The sequence below is a fragment of the Macaca nemestrina genome, chromosome 18 (assembly GCF_043159975.1).
Source record: "Macaca nemestrina isolate mMacNem1 chromosome 18, mMacNem.hap1, whole genome shotgun sequence".
NCBI lineage: Eukaryota > Metazoa > Chordata > Mammalia > Primates > Cercopithecidae > Macaca > Macaca nemestrina.
The window spans coordinates 66,621,241-66,633,788 of record NC_092142.1 but is presented as its reverse complement, the minus strand read 5'-3'; the positions used below and the strand labels follow the sequence as shown (position 1 = coordinate 66,633,788).

Sequence of the window (12,548 nt, the reverse complement as noted above, 5' to 3'; positions counted from 1 at the left end):
CAGGCTGGAGTGCAATGGCGCAATTCTCGGCTTACTGCAAGCTCCGTTCATGCCATTCTCCTGCCTCAGCCTCCCCAGTAGCTGGGACAACAGGTGCCCGCCACCATGCCCGGCTAATTTTTTGGTCAGGAGTTCAACATCAGCCCAGTCAACGTGACAAAAATTAGTGCTGGGCGCTATGGCTCACAGCTGTAATCCCAGCACTTTTGGAGGCCAAAGTGGGTGTATCACCTGCAGTCAGGAGTTCTAGACCAGCCTGGCCAACGTGGTAAAACCCCATCTCTACTAAAAGTACAAAATTAGCTGGGCGTGGTGGTGCACGCCTGTAATCCCAGCTATTCCGGAGGCTGAGGCAGGAGAATCACTTGAACCCGGGAGGCGGAGGTTGCAGTGAGTCAAGAAGGCGCCACCACACTCCAGACTGGGCAAAAGAGGAAGAGTCTGTCTCAAATAAATAAATAAAATAAAAATAAAATAAGCCGGGCCTGGTGAGCATGTCTGTAATCCCAGCTACTCAGGAGGCTAAGGCACAAGAATCACTTGAACCCAGGCAGCACAGGTAGCAGTGAGCCTAGATCATGCCACTGTACTCCAGCATGGGTGATGGACACTGTCTCAAAAAAAAAAAAAAAAAAAGATATCTAACAGGATAAATGTTCATAACACGCAGCAAGGTTACAAAGGAGGATGCAGAATAGGATTCCAACCTAATTAAAAATAAGTAAGGCCTGGTGTGGTGGCTCATGCCTATAATCCCAGCACTTTGGGAGGCCGAGGTGGGTGGATCACCCGAGGTCAGGAGTTCTAGACCAGCCTGGCCAACATGGTGAATCCCCATCTCTACTTTAAAAAAAAAAAAAAAAAAAATTAGCCTGGCGCAGTGGCAGGCTCCTCTACTAAAAGTACAAAATTAGCCGGGTGTGGTGGTACACGCCTGTAATGCCCAGGCCGAGGCAGAAGAATCACTTGAACCCGGGAGGCAGAGGTTGCAGTGAGCTGAGATCACGCCATTGCACTCCAGCCTGGGGGACAAGAGCGAGACTTCATCTCAAAAATAACAAATAAATAATAAGTAAATAAATAAAATATAAATAAATAAATAATTTAAAATCTAAGCTGGGTGTGGTGGCTGACATCTGTAATCCCAACATCTTGGACGGCCTGGGGGGGTGGGATTGCTTGAGGCCAGGAGTTCAAGGCCAGCCTGGGCAACCAACACAAGACTCCAAGACTCCGTCTCAAAAAAACATCTTTTCTCCCTTCAATTAGTAGGAACTTTGTTGCTGGATGTCTTTACAAAAAAAATTAGCTGGGCCTGGTGATACGCACCCTACACTCCTAGCTACCCAGGAGCTTAAGACCACAGGATCGCTTAAGGCCAGGAGTTCAAGGTTATAGTGAGCTATGATCACACCACAGCGCTCTAGCCTGGGGAACAGAGTGAGACTCTGTCTCTAACTTAATTAATTTAAAATAATCATAATTTAACGAACTAGACAAACAGCAATCCCAATTATCTCACCTTAAGTCAGGACAGCATTACATCTTGCTTGGACCAATGCAATGGCCTTCTAACCAGTTTCCCTGCTTCCCCTCTTGCTCCATTACCTACCATTTTTCACGCAGTGGCCACGGATTTCTAAAATGTAAATCCATTATCAGCAAGAAGACTTCCCTTCTGAAACCACCATGCTGAAAACTCTTTAAAGTCCAAACTCTTTCACATGGCCTACCATGTGCTTCAGGGCCCTATCAGCAGATCTGCATCCAGTCTGATATACTCTCCTCTCATCATACTGAACTGCTTTCAGTAGCCAGAACATTCTAGGTCTTTCCTTTCTTGCCTCTGGGCCTTTGTACATGACCATTCCCTCTTCTACGAGTATACAAGCAATTCAATTTCTCTGAACTTACTCTATGTTTACACTAGTACGCGAGTCTAAAGATATGTATGTAAGAAGGTTATCTACTACTAGGGTATTTTTCTCTAATGGCAAAAGATTGAAAACAGGCTGGGCATAGTGGCTCATACCTGTAATCCCAGCACTTCAGGAAGCCTGGGCAGTTGGGAGGCCGAAACAGGTGGATCACCTGAGGTCAGGAGTTCGAAGCCAGCCTGGCCAACATGGCAAAAACCTGTCTCTACTAAAAATACAAAAATTAGCTGGGCATGGCGGCATGTGCCACCATGCCCAGCTACTCGGGAGGCTGAGACAGAACTGCCTAAACCTGGGAGGCGAGGGTTGCAGTGAGCCGAGATCATACCACTGCACGCCAGCCTAGGTGACAGAGCAAGACTTCATCTGCAAAAAAAAACAAATTGAAAACAATTCAAACGTCTAGAACCACGAGTATAGTAAGCTACTATTTGTGTTTTTTTATTTCTTATTTTTATTATTTATTTATTTTTGAGATAGAGTTTCACTCTCGTTGCACAGGCTGGAGTGTAATGGCACAATCTCAGCTCACTGCAACCTCCACCTCCCAGGTTCAAGCGATTCTCCTGCCTCAGCCTCCTGAGTAGCTGAGATTACAGGCGCATGCCACCGTGCCCGGCTACTTTTTGTATTTTTAGTACAGACAGGGTTTCACCATGTTGGGGTCAGGCTGGTCTTGAACTCCTGACTTCAGGTGATCCACTCACCTCGGCCTCCCAAAGTGCTGGGATTATAGGCGTGAGCCACCACGCACGGCCTTTTATTTTTATTTATTTTTGAGACGAAGTCTTGCTCTTGTCCCCCAGGCTGGAGTGCAATTGCGCGATTTCGGCTCACTGCAACCTCCGCTTCCCAGGTTCAAGTGATTCTCCTGCCTTGGCCTCCTGAGTAGCTGGGATACAGGCGCCTGCCACCATGCCCAGCTAATTTATGTATTTTCAGTAGAGACGGGGTTTCACCATGTTGGCCAGGCTGGTCTCGAACTCCTGACCTCAGGTGATCCACCCACCTCAGCCTCCCAAAGTACTGGGACTATAGGCGTGAGACACCATGCCCAGCCTATTTGTGCTTTTTCAAAAAGATACATAAACTTGGCCAGGCACATTGGCTCATGCTTGTAATCCAGGCAATCTGGGAAGCCGAGCCAGGTGAAACACATGAGGCCAAGAGTTTGAGACCAGCCTGGCCAACATGGTGAAATCATGTCTCTACTAAAACTACAAAAATAAGCTGGGCATGGCCGCACATGTCTGTAATCCCAGCTACCTGGGAGGCTGAGGCACAAAATCACTTCAATTCAGGAGTTGGAGGTTGCAGTAAGCCAAGATCACGCCTCTCAGTCCAGCCTGGGCAACAGAGTGAAAACTCTGTCTCAGGAAAAAACAAAACAAAACAAAACAAAAAAACAAGATACATAAACTTATATGTTTGAATATACGCAGAATTTTCTCTGGATGGATACATGAAAAATTGGTATTTATTGCCTCTGAGGAAGAAAACTGAGAGTTCAGAGGTGGGACTGAAGATTACTTTTCATTATTAACATTTTGTACTGTTTGAAGTATTTTCCCCTCATGTTCTTACATTAAATGTGGTGGTTATAGAAAATTTGCATAGCACAATTATATTTTGTTTAAAAAGTTGTATTGGCCGGGTGCGGTGGCTCACGCCTGTAATCCCAGCACTTTGGGAGGCTGAGGCAGGTGGATCACGAGGTCAGGAGATCGAGACCATCCTGGCTAACACGGTGAAACCCCGTCTCTACTAAAATACAAAAAAAAAAATTAGCCGGGTGTGGTGGTGGGCGCCTGTAGTCCCAACTACTCGGGAGGCCAAGGCAGGAGAATGGCATGAACCCGGGAGGCAGAGCTTGCAGTGAGCCGAGATTGCGCCACTGCACTCCAGCCTGGGTGACAGAGTAAGACTCCGTCTCAAAACAAAACAAAACAAAAAAGTTGTATTATACGTACATGCCTGCTAATAAAAGCACAAAGTCAACAAACCAGATTATTAACAGTTTTCAGCTCTGGGGAAACAAAGTTAAAGCATTCTTTAGGTTCTAATGTAATTCTACAATCATTAGACTCTTCCAAAGAATGAAACTAAATATTACTTTAGTAATATTTTTAAAAAGTTTAAGACTAACTTTAAGGGAGGAACACTGCAAGAACTGCCTCTGCAACCTCAATCCCCTCTAACAGTTGGGCAGATGCAGCAGCTTCCTCCTGCCTTACTCTCCTCCTGGCTGCACTTCTGTAACTGTTCCAGTGGGCCTCTCGATTCCACTCAAGAAGTCTAGACATTACTGCCAAGTAAACTAGGCAAAAACACCTTTTATCATTTCATTATCTTTTTTTTTGAGACGGAGCCTCACTCTGTCGTCCAGGCTGAAGTGAGGTGGTGCAAAATCGGCTCACTGCAAGCTCTGCCTCACAGGTTCACGCCATTATCTTGCCTCAGCCTCCCGAGTAGCTGGGACTACAGGCGCCCGCCATCACACCTGCCTAATTTTTGTCTTTTCAGTACAGACGGGGTTTCACCATGTTAGCCAGGATGGTCTCGATCTCCTAACCTTGTAATCTGCCCACCTCAGCCTCCCAAAGTGCTGGGATTACAGGTGTGAGACACTACACCCGGCCCATTTCATTATCTTTATTAGAAAGTTTCAGTGCTACTTCCTACTGTACTGCATTCCCTTTTCCTTTAGAAATTATGCATACAGGCGGCTAGGCGCGGTGGCTCAAGCCTATAATCCCAGCACTTTGGGAGGCCGAGACGGGTGGATCACGAGGTCAGGAGATCGAGACCATCCTGGCTAACACGGTGAAACCCAGTCTCTACTAAAAATACAAAAAACTCGCCGGGCGAGGTGGCAGGCGCCTGTAGTCCCAGCAAAGTAGTCCCAGCTACTCGGGAGGCTGAGGCAGGAGAATGGCGGGAACCCGGGAGGCGGAGCTTGCAGTGAGCTGAGATCCAGCCACTGCACTCCAGCCTGGGTGACAGAGCGAGACTCCATCTCAAAAAAAAAAAAGAAATTATGCATACAGGCAACAGGAAAAGCTTAAAGAAACCTACCTATAGGTTTTACATACACATTCTGGCGTATATCCAAATCCGTCGTCCCCTCCCCAATATATACACAGTTACTCTCGCATGAGATCATATCATACATATTGTTGATAATCTGCTTTCTTCTGTACTTTTTTTCAAGTATCTTGCCATTTCAACATATTTTTTATACATAATGACTACACAACATTGTATTATAGGGATGTATCATAATTTAACCAATCCCCATTGTTAAATATTGTTATAGCCAGATTTTGGTAATTCTGCTTTAATCTAACTTAAGAAAAAAACTTATTTGCATTAAAAAATTACACAAACTATACAAAACCAACAAAAAGTGACCCCCAAACCAAACTACCCTCACACTACTAGTTTTGACTAATTATTTCCATGTCTGTTTAGTCTTTTGCCCTGGTCATTATTCATCCAATTACTTACTTATTGAGCTTCTGCTATATGCCAGGTTTCAGTTCGGGATTTTCTTTACTTTTATTCCATAATAATTAATTTTTTGGTACTATGCTATTAAAAAACCTCTCTCATAAGCATTTTGCTGGTTAACAGTCCTCTTTTTTTTTTTTTTTTTTTTTAAAGGCAGAGTCTCACTCTGTCACTCAGGCTGGAGTGCATGAAGCCTCAACCTCCTGGCTCAGGTGATCCTCCCATCTCAGCCTCCCAAGTAGCTGAGACTACAGGTGTGCACCACCACACCTGGCTACATTTTTCTTTTTTTTAACAGACAAGGTCTCACTAAGTTGCCCAGGCTGGTATTCATCTTTTTAAATGGGTTAGGGTTTTATATCCCTCACAACATGCGATGTGACCTTGTTCTCTTACCCACTTCTCCACTGCTCAACAGATTTTCTGATAAATCTAACTCATTTTCCTCTGGCACAATATTTCTGTTTAGTTTATTAACATCTGTATTATCTGGGGGTCACTGAAGTTCAGTTTAATGCAAAATATATACAATAACCAACTTGGCCTGGCGCAGTGGCTCACGCTTGTAATCCCAGCACTTTGGGAGGCCGAGGTGGGCGGATCACCTGAGGTCAGGAGTTTGAGACCAGCCCGGCCAATACAGCGAAACCCTGTATCTACTAAAAATACAAAAATTAGCTGGGCATAGTGGTGCGCGCCTGTAGTCCCAGCTACTCAGGAGGCTGAGGCAGGAGAATCAGTTGAATCCAGGAAGCGGAGGTTGCAGTGAGCCGAGATCGCGCCACTGCACTCCAGCCTGGCGACAGAGCGAGACTCCATCTCAAAAATAAAGAGGAAAGGGAAGCCCGAGGAAGTCACCTCTAATAGACTTGCCCGAGGCCATACAGCTATTAAGCTGCATGGCCAGGACTTGATGTCCTAATATGATTAAAATCAAATTTATGCTTCTTTTGCATTTCCTGTTACACCCAGATCAGGGCCTCTTCTTCAGAAAGTCTTTCCTAATATCTTTCCCAAACTCCTGTAACTGACAATCTCTCCCTACACCCTGAACACTTTTTTTTCCTGGGAGACTGAGTTCCGCTCTTTTACCCGGGCTGGAGTGCAATGGCACAATATTGGCTCACTGCAACCTCTGCCTCCCGGATTCAAATGATTCTCCCACCTCAGCCTCCTGAGTAGCTGGGATTACAAGTGCCCGCCACCACACCCAGCTAATTTTTGTATTTTTAGTAGAGACAGGGTTTCACCATGTTGGCCAGGCTGGTCTCGAACTACCGACCTCAGGTGATCCACCCGCCTCGACCTTCCGAAGTGCTGGGATTACAGGTGTGAGCCATCGTGCCCTGCCCACCCTGAATACACTTTTATCAGAGCACCAATGACACTTATATACAGATCTCCTGCCCAGTCTACCTAAGACCCTCAGGAGAAGGTTCCTTTTCTTATTCATCTTTGAAACCCTAGCACCTAGTGTAGTACCTGGCACAGGATAGAAAGCCATGTGTTCAAGTATAAAATGAGCACATTACAGGGGTTTCATAAATATTGCAGATGCAGGACAGGCACATCTGGGTTGATCCAATTCACATCATTTCAGGGAAAGTCACCTTTCAGTATATTCAGAATCAACTAGGTTCAAATACAAAACCCATATCCAAAAAACGGGCACTATCAATATAGAAAATGTGTTTTTTCCTTTTTTCTTTTAAAGACAGAGTTTTGCTCTGCCACCCAGGCTGGAATGAAGTGGTGCAATCTCGGCTCACTGCAACCTTCACCTCCTGGATTCAAGCAATTCTTGTGCCTCAGCCACCTGAGTAGCTGGGATCACAGCATGAGCTACCACACCAAGCTAATTTTTGTATTTTCAGTAAAGACAAGGTTTTGCCATGTTGTCCGGGCTGGTCTCGAACTCCTGGCCTTAAGTGATTTACCCGCCTCAGCCTCCCAAAGTGCTGGGATTATAGGCATGAGCCACCATGCCCAGCCTCAGAAAACTTAATTCTTACTTATTTGTTTATTGAGACAGGGTCTTACTCTGTCACCCAGGCTGAAAAGAAGTGGTGGGACCATGGCTCACTGCAACCTTGACCTCCTGAGCTCAGCCGATCCTACTGCCTCAGCTTCCTGAATAGCTAGGATTACAGGCACGCACCAGGATGCGTGACTAAAGAAAATGTAATTCTTTTTTTTACCTCTACCCACAAGGACATACGGAGAAAATGTAATTCTTAAATGCTACTTACATTAAGAGCAGTATGTTAATAACAATACTGGGCCGGGCGTGGTGGCTCACGCCTGTAATACCAGCACTTTGGGAGGCCGAGGCGGGTAGATCACGAGGTCAGGAGATCGAGACCACAGTGAAACCCCATCTCTACTAAAAATACAAAAAATTAGCTGGGTGTGGTGGCGGGCGCCTACAATCCCAGCTACTCGGGAGGCTGAGGCAGGAGAATGGCGTGAACCTGGGGTGTGGAGCTTGCAGTGAGCCAAGATCACGCCACTGCACTCCAGCCTAGGCAACAGAGTGAGACTCCGTCTCAAAAAAAACAAAAAAAACCCACAATACTTAGTAATTATAAAACACACAGTTAAGAATAGATGTTTTTTGGCCGGGTGCGGTGGCTCACACCTGAAATCCCAGCACTTTGGGAGGCCGAGGCGGGCGGATCACGAAGTCAAGAGATTGAGACCACCCTGGCCAACACGGTGAAACCCTGTCTCTACTAAAAACACACACACAAAAAAAAAGTAGCCGGGCATGGTGGTGGGTGCCTGTAGTCCCAGCTACTCGGGAGGATCAGGCAGGAGAATGGTGTGAACCCAGGAGGCAGAGCTTGCAGTGAGCCGCCGAGATCATGCCACTGCACTCCATCTTGGGCAACAGAGCAAGACTCCGTCTCAAAAAAAAAAAAAAAAAAAAAAAAAAAAGAATAGATGCTTTTGGCCAGGCGCAGTGGCTCATGCCTGTAATCCCAGCACTTTGGGAGGCCGAAGTGGACAGATCACAAGGTCAGGAGATTGAGACCATCCTGGCTAACAAGGTGAAACCCCATCTCTGCTAAAAATACAAAAATTAGCCAGGCATGGCAGTGGGCGCCTGTAGTCCCAGCTACTCGGGAGGCTGAGGCAGGAGAATGGTGTGAACCTGGGAGGCAGAGCTTGCAGTGAGCCAGGATTTTACCACGGCACTACAGCCTGGGCAACAGAGCAAGACTCCATCTCAAAAAAAGAAAAAGAATAGACGCTTTTGGCTGGGTGCAGTGGTGCATGCCTATAATCCCAGCACTCTGGGAGGCCGAATTGGGTGGATCACCTGAGGTCAGGAGTTTGAGACCAGCCTGGCCAACATGGCAAAACCCCATCTCTACTAAAAATACCAAAATTAGCTGGGCATGGGGGTGGACACCTGTAATCCCAGCTACTCGGCAGACTGACGCAGGAGAATCGCTTGAACCTGGGACGGGGAAGTTGCAGTGAGCAGAGATCGCGCCACTGCACTCCAGCCTGGGCAATGCAGTGAGACTGTCTCAAAAATAATCTTCTTAACAAACTGGCAAATCTAAAGAAGTGTTTCCTTGAGGACTGTGAACTGCTCTAGCAAATTAATGGAACCCAAGAAAGAGGTCGTGGGAATCTCAACTTGAAGCCAGTTGGTTAGAAGCTCTGAAGGACTGGGCTTGTGACTAGTAGGACGGATGGGTGGGACTGAACCCTAAACGTGTGGGATCTGACACCATCTTGGGTAGATGGTGTTGGAACTGAATTGGAGGACACCTAGCTGGTATCCACTGTTTGGTGTGTGGGGAAAATCCCTCCACCCCATCTTTGGTCACGAAAGTCTTCTCTTTTTTTTTTTTTTTTTTTTGAGATGGAGTCTTGCTCTGTCACCCAGGCTGGAGTGCAGTGGCCGGATCTCAGCTCACTGCAAGCTCCGCCTCCCAGGTTTACGCCATTCTCCTGCCTCAGCCTCCCGAGTAGCTGGGACTACAGGCGCCCGCCACCTCGCCCGGCTAGTTTTTTGTATTTTTTAGTAGAGACGGGGTTTCACCGTGTTAGCCGGGATCGTCTCTCGATCTCCTGACCTCGTGATCCGCCCATCTCGGCCTCCCAAAGTGCTGGGATTACAGGCTTGAGCCACCGCGCCCGGCCTCTTCTCTTTTTTTTGAGATGGAATCTCACCCTGTCACCAGGCCAGAGTACAGCGGCATGATCTCAGCTCACTGCAACTTCCACCTCCCGGGTTCAAGCGATTCTCCTGCCTCAGCCTCCCGAGTAGCTGGGACTATAGGCGTGAGCCACCACGCCCAGCTAATTTTTGTATTTTCAGTAGAGATGGGATTTTACCATGTTGGTCAGGATGGTCTCGATCTCTTGACCTTGTGGATCTGCCCACCTCAGCCTCCCAAAGTGCTGGGATTACAGGCTGAGCCATTGGACCCAGCCACGTAAGTCTTCTTTTGTGTTGATGGTGGTTGTGTGAAAGCAAAGGAAAAACCTGGGCTTGAGAGTTTTTCCCTACACAAATACGACAAGGACAAAGTAAGGAGGATTGCAGAGCTGTTCTATAGCTCAAATGTATTGCTTCTCAAATGTATCCACTATAGAACCTATACAAAGAGAGCTTCTCACCCTCAGGCACTCATGCCTCATTTTGTTGAAGACCTGTGTTATCTTAATCATACAGTTTTCATTCTGCTCCAAAAATGTCTGTTTTAATATTACAATATTTTTATATATATATTTTTTTGAGACAGGGTCTTGCTCTGTCACCCAGGCTAGAGTGCAGTGGTGTGATCTTGGCTCACTGCAACCTCTGCCTGCCTCCTGGTTCAGGTGATTCTCCTGCCTCAGCCTCCCGAGTAGTTGGGATTACAGGCACGCACTATCATATCCAGCTAATTGGTTTTTTTTTTGTTTTTTTTTGTTTTTTTGAGACAGTCTTGCTCTGTTGCCTGGGCTGGAGTGCAGTGATCTCGGCTCACTGCAACCTCCACCTCCCGGGTTCGAGCAATTCTCCTGCCTCAGACTCCCAAGAAACTGGGATTACAGGTGCCCACCACTACACCTAGCTAATTTTTTATATTTTTAGTAGAGACGGGGTTTCACCATGTTGGCCAGGTTGGTCTTGAACTCCTGACTTTGTGATCCACCCACCTCGGCCTCCCAAAGTTCTGGGATTACAGGCATGAGCCATCGCACCTGGCTTTTTTTTTTGCGGGGGCGGGGAGGAGGCGGACAAAGTCACTCTGTCGCCCAGAGTGGAGTGCAGTGGCACAATCCTGGCTCACGGTAACCTCCGCCTCCCAGGTTTAAGCAATTCTCCTGTCTCAGACTCCCAAGTAGCTGAGATTACAGGCACCCACCACCACACCCGGCTAGTTTTTGTATTTTTAGTCGAGATGGGGTTTCACCATGTTGGCCAGGCTGGTCTGGAACTCATGACCTTAAGTGATCCGCCTGCCTTGGCCTCCCAAAGTACTGGGCGTGAGCTATGTGCCCGGCCAATATTTAGTATTTAATCACTTACCAGTTAAATTACTTAACTCAGCACCTCCTCAATGAGCATAACTGAAGTTCTAAGAAGACGGGTCAGGTCTATCTTGTGACTCCAAGTAATCTGAAATCACACCACCTGATTCCCTAAGAGTATTCATATCCCAATTTGAGAAACAGGGATCTAAGCAATTAAGCTAGTCATAACACTTGAAAATGATTAACATGTTCCTATAAACCCATTCCCTAAACTCTTAAAGCTTAGATTTCTCAATAGTTTTTAAATCAGCATTATTTCTTTTTTCAGCAACTTATTAGTATGCACTCTGTGTCAACACTCCTGAAAGAACCTGCAGGGCATAAGTTATTTCTGGAGCGACAGAATACTACCACAGACCTTGTACTTCCCATCTAGCAGGAAAACAAGTTGCCCATTTGGAAAATAAAGGTTTGAAGAATAACAAACTTTCATTCCTATTCCCTTCTCTTTATTTGCTCCAGGCAGAGCTTGTAAGAAAAATCTCAGTAGTCATTTAGATGATTCATTCATATAAGCTTATCTAATCTTGGCATTTGTAATTTCCACTTCTACATTCCTTTTTGCCATTACCCATGTACAATTAAATTATTTTCACATTTTTCTAGGGTCTAAAAAAGATGTGCTTTCTGATACCGTGAGAAGAGATAATTTTTACAACCAGAATCCCACTTTGTTTGAGATCCCAAAGCACAGCAGATTCCAATATTTATAAGAGGACTGTTCCAAGTTCCATATAATATCCATTATATTTTATAGCAGAAATTATAGGCTAAATTAAAATAATAATTATTGTCACTCTCTGATGCAAAATGGGCAATAAGCTAGGCTAACTCAAATTATGACAATTTTTATCCAGGATACCAGGTTACCCAATAACAGGATTCCATTTGTTTCTCATCAAAATTACAAGTAGCCACAGATCATGGACTTTCTTTTCAGTTCATTTGCCAATAATCAAAATATACATTTCAAGGGTTTCTACAGAAAAGAAACCACAATTTCCTGAGATCTTTCTATGTACATGTTCAGAATAGTACTTAACGCTTTACAAAACACATTCTCATTAAATCTGAGAATAGTCTCTGAGATTGGTGGTGTTATTCTCTCACAAGTGAGGACGACAGGAGTAGACAGGTTAAAGTAACTTGCCCTATTATTACCCAGCTAATATATCATCGTTAAGAGTTTCAAACCCAGGACTCTGATTATGAAGCCTGTATGCTCTCAATCACCTGATTCCTGCATCCTCTATACCCAAGAATTAGCCAACAAATCCTCTAACTCCAGGAGGGTTATATTACTACCATTTTTAAGATAGAAAAAAATGGAAATAGCACTTACCTCTCCGTGGCTGCAAAGTCAGTTTGAGGAGGGAAAACAGAATCCAGCTCTCAAGCCCCTGGTCAGCAATCCATCCACTAGTGCATCTTGTTCTTTGGCTTCAGGTCCGTAATCATTCTAAAAGAAAAGCATAAATCATTTTGTGAAACACTCAATTCATACAAATACACATAGATTATAAAAAATAAAATGAGGGAAAACTGAAGACAGAAAAAATT

At 45.4% G+C, this 12,548-nt stretch overlaps 1 protein-coding gene across 2 annotated transcripts in view; it reads right to left on the bottom strand.

The window, feature by feature from the left end:
• The window catches only part of LOC105491417 (CCCTC-binding factor), a 78,414-nt gene that overhangs the window by 57,190 nt on the left and 8,676 nt on the right, over positions 1-12,548 (bottom strand). For both annotated transcript variants that reach the window (XM_011757812.3, XM_011757813.3), the window contains exon 2: positions 12,331-12,447. The gene's annotated coding sequence lies outside the window, so the exon portion shown is untranslated. The remainder of the gene's footprint in view (positions 1-12,330; positions 12,448-12,548) is intronic.